The 4,715-nt window shown below is 43.5% G+C and overlaps 1 non-coding gene across 1 annotated transcript; it reads left to right on the top strand.

The window, feature by feature from the left end:
* The first annotated feature begins 4,306 nt into the window (after nucleotides 1–4,306).
* Nucleotides 4,307–4,413, top strand: LOC141709570 (small nucleolar RNA R71). The gene has a single exon (XR_012570138.1). It is a non-coding gene; the product is annotated as a small nucleolar RNA R71 (small nucleolar RNA).
* Nucleotides 4,414–4,715: the final 302 nt, after the last annotated feature.

Below are 4,715 nucleotides of genomic sequence, written 5' to 3'. Positions count from 1 at the left end.
ATGACATCCCTTACCGTACACCAACTGAAACGGTGACATCCCAAGTGGAGTTTTGTATGCTGTTCTGTAAGCCCAAACAGCTTCATCGAGCTTTAAAGACCAATCCTTCCTTGACGGACAAACAACCTTGTCTAGAATGCGCTTTATCTCTCTGTTAGACACTTCCGCTTGACCATTTGTTTGCGGATGATAGGCAGTAGCTACTCGATGATTCACATTATAACGCTGCATCATAGAAGTGAACTTACGGTTGCAAAAATGCGATCCTTCATCACTTATGATTACCCGAGGCGTTTCAAACCTTGTGAAAATTTGCTTATGAAGAAAATTTAGCACTGCCTTTGCATCATTTGTCGGTAAAGCTTTAACTTCGACCCATTTTGAGACATAATCGACTGCCAGCAAGATGTACTGATTATTGCAAGACGAGATAAAAGGCCCCATGAAATCGATTCCCCATACATCAAAGACCTCGACTTCAAGCATCACATTTAATGGCATCTCATCCCTCCTTGACAAATTTCCCACTCTTTGGCAACGATCACACCTTAACACAAACTGATGAGCATCCTTGAACAAAGTAGGCCAGAAAAAACCTGCTTGCAGAATACGAGCTGCCGTCTTCTCACCTCCATAGTGTCCACCATAAACCGTGGAATGGCAGTCTCGTAATATCCCCTCCGTCTCACAGAACGGGATACATCTCCTGATGATCTGATCAGCTCCCTGTCTAAACAAATATGGTTCATCCCACATATACCACTTCACCTCATGCAGAAATTTCTTCTTTTGAGCGGATGTCAAATTAAGCGGCATTATATTGCTGACAAGATAGTTTACAATATCTGCAAACCATGGTTCTTCCTCCTGAATTGCAAACAACTGCTCATCCGGAAAAGATTCATTGATTAACGTCCTATCTTGTGAAGTAGAATCGGGATTCTCCAACCTAGAGAGATGGTCAGCTACTTGATTCTCGGTACCTTTTCTATCTTTGATCTCTAACTCAAATTCCTGAAGTAAAAGCACCCAACGAATGAGTCTCGGCTTCGAATCCTTCTTAGAAACCAGATAGCGAATAGCTGCATGATCAGTGAATACTGTTACTTTCGTACCAAGCAGATAAGATCGAAATTTCTCAAAGCCAAAGACTATAGCCAAAAGCTCCTTCTCAGTAGTGGTGTAGTTCAATTGGGCCCCATTTAAAGTCTTACTCGCATAGTAGACCACATGGAAGATATTTTTCGTGCGCTGTCCCAGAACTGCACCTACCGCATAGTCACTCGCATCACACATCATCTCAAACGGTTCTGTCCAATTTGGTGCTGTAATAACTGGTGCCGTGATCAAACTCTCCTTGAGAGTCTCGAATGCTGCCAAACATTCATCATCAAATTTGAAAGGCACATCTTTCTCAAGTAAATTGCACAACGGCTTAGATATCTTTGAAAAGTCCTTGATGAATCGCCGATAAAAACCCGCATGACCGAGAAAACTACGGATGCCTTTCACCGAATTAGGTGGGGGAAGATTTTCAATGACTCCCACCTTGGCCTTGTCCACCTCCAGACCTTTGCTAGAGACCTTATGCCCAAGGATAATGCCTTCACGCACCATAAAATGACATTTCTCCCAATTAAGCACCAAATTAGTTTCCACGCATCTTTTGAGTATGGCGCGCAGATTATTCAAACATTCATCATATGAGTGTCCAAAGACGGAGAAGTCATCCATGAACACTTTGACGTTATTTCCAATCATGTCAGAGAATATAGCCATCATACATCTCTGAAAGGTGGCCGGGGCGCCACATAACCCAAACGAAACTCTACGAAAAGCAAATGTGCCAAATGGACAAGTGAAGGTAGTCTTTTCCTGATCCTCTGGTGCAATACAAATCTGATTATACCCGGAATAACCATCCAGAAGACAAAAATACTCATGTCCCGCCAATCTGTCAAGCATTTGATCAATGAATGGGAGAGGGAAGTGATCCTTCCTTGTGGCTTTGTTCAATTTTCTATAATCCATGCATACTCTCCATCCTGTAACTGTTCGAGTAGGGATGAGCTCATTCTTTTCATTTGCAACCACAGTGATACCTCCTTTCTTAGGTACACATTGCACGGGGCTCACCCATGAGCTGTCAGAAATAGGATAAATGATGCCTGCATCTAGCCATTTCAGAATTTCTTTCTTCACCACCTCCTTCATGATCGGGTTCAGTCTTCGCTGTTGTTCCACAGTTGGCTTACTACCTTCCTCTAACAGAATTTTATGCATACAATATGAAGGACTTATCCCCTTGATGTCTGCTATGGTCCATCCTATAGCCGATTTGAATTCTCTCAAAATCCTTAAGAGCTTGTCTTCCTCACTACCTGAAAGGTCAGCTGAAATAATAACAGGTAACGTAGATGAATCACCTAAAAAAGCATACCTCAAGTGTTCAGGTAATGGTTTGAGCTCCAAGGTAGGTGCTTCCTCTATTGATGGTTTGAGCTTCCCTTCAGCATTCTTAAGGTCAGAAGTACCAAGAGATTCGAATGGTATGTCGATCTTTCGCTTCCATGGAGAAGCATTCAGATATTGTAATTGCTCGTTGCTATCTTCATCATCGCTGTCAAAATCCCCCACTAAGGCCTTTTCCAATGCATCAGACATTAGCATGTGATCGAGTTCTGAAGTAACTGCGGAATCAATCATATCCACTTTTAAACACTCCTCATCTTCTGTAGGGAATTTCATTGCCTTGAATACGTTGAAGGTCACATCCTGATTTTGGACCCGCATAGTAAGTCCCCCTTTTTGCACATCTATCAAGGTACGGCCAGTAGCCAAGAAAGGCCTCCCCAAGATTATGGGAATCTTCTTATCTTCCTCAAAATCCAGAATAACAAAATCTGCAGGAAAGAAGAGCTTATCCACCTTGACGAGCACATCCTCAACTATGCCCCTTGGGTAAGTAATGGAACGGTCCGCCAATTGTAGCGACATGTATGTGGGTTTTGGATCAGGCAGATCCAGCTTTTTAAAGATCGACAACGGCATCAGATTAATGCTTGCTCCCAAATCACAAAGGCACTTGTCAAAAGTTAGATTGCCAATGGTGCAAGGAATGGTGAAGCTTCCTGGATCTTTCAGTTTTGGTGGTAACTTTTGTTGCAGAACCGCGCTGCATTCTTCCGTGAGAGCAACGGTTTCAAGGTCATCCAGTTTCACCTTCCTTGAAAGAATAGTCTTCATAAACTTCGCATAACTAGGCATTTGTTCCAGCGCCTCAGCGAAAGGTATATTGATGTGAAGTTTCTTGAACACCTCCAGAAACTTCCCGAACTGTCTATCCAGCTTTTGTTGCTGTAATCTCTTAGGAAAAGGTGGTGGAGGATAGAGCTGTTTCTCCCCTGTATTAGCCTCAGGCAAAGTGTGTTCAACAGTAGTCTTCCTTGGTTCCGCCGCTTTCTCCTTTTGCTTAGATTCTTCATCTCTAACTTCAGCTTCGACTTCTTTTGCCTTTTCAGCATCAGCTACTTTTCCAGACCTTAAGGTAATAGCCTTGACTTGCTCTTTAGCTTCCTTCCTGCCTGGTACTTCTGTGTCACTGGGAAGAGTGCCAGGTTGACGATTGAGCACTGTATTGGCTAATTGACCGATTTGATTTTCCAAGGTCTTGATAGAAACCGCCTGACTCTTGCACAACAGCTTAAGTTCCTCAAAATCAGCACTAGTAGGTGCAGCTGCACTTCCCTGTTGAGGATATGATTGCCTTGTAGCATACTGTTGTGGTTGCTGGAATCCAGGTGGGTTAAACTGTTTACTTACTCCTTGCTGATATGTTGGTTGAATAGCATTCTGATTATTCCCCCAGCTGAAATTTGGATGATTTCTGTTGTTAGGATGATAGGTCGCTGGCACAGGCTGCTGTTGTCGCTGATAATTATTCACATACTGAACAGATTCGTTGACAAGAGAACACTGATCCGTAGCATGAGAACCTGCATAAAGCTCACAAACCATAGCTATTTGATTAACTCCATACGTAGCCAAAGAATCAACCTTCATTGATAGCGCTTGGAGCTGGGCTGCAATAGCGGTGGCTGCATCAACTTCCAGAATACCTGCGACCTTGCCTGACGTCATCCTCTGAGTTGGGTTTTGATGCTCATTTGCAGCCATCGTCTCGATAAGATTATACGCCTCAGTATAGCTTTTAGCCCATAAGGCGCCTCCAGCTGCTGCATCGAGCATGGGCCGAGATTGGGCCCCCAAACCATTATAAAAACCAGTGATTACCATCCAATCCGGCATTCCATGATGTGGACATTTTCTCAACATTTCCTTGTAGCGTTCCCAAGCCTCGCACATAGATTCTGTAGGTTGCTGCGCAAACTGAGTAAGAGCACTCCTCATAGCAGCAGTCTTTGCCATTGGATAAAACTTCACCAGAAACTTTTGCGCAAGATCTTGCCACGTAGTGATTGACCCAGCTGGTTCAGAATGTAACCAGTCTTTAGCTTTATCCCTCAGTGAGAATGGGAAAAGCCTCAACTTGATAGCCTCATCAGTCACGCCATTATACTTAAAAGTGCTGCAGATCTCGACAAAATTCCTTATGTGCATGTTGGGGTCTTCAGTTGCCGCTCCTCCAAAGGAAACAGAATTCTGCACCATCTGAATAGTGCCCGGCTTGATTTCAAAGGTGTTAGCTTGAATAG

This window comes from Apium graveolens, chromosome 2 (genome assembly GCF_009905375.1).
Source record: "Apium graveolens cultivar Ventura chromosome 2, ASM990537v1, whole genome shotgun sequence".
In the NCBI taxonomy this organism is placed as follows: domain Eukaryota; kingdom Viridiplantae; phylum Streptophyta; class Magnoliopsida; order Apiales; family Apiaceae; genus Apium; species Apium graveolens.
The sequence above is the reverse complement of the archived record's forward strand: the minus strand, read 5'-3'. Positions and strand labels throughout refer to the sequence as shown.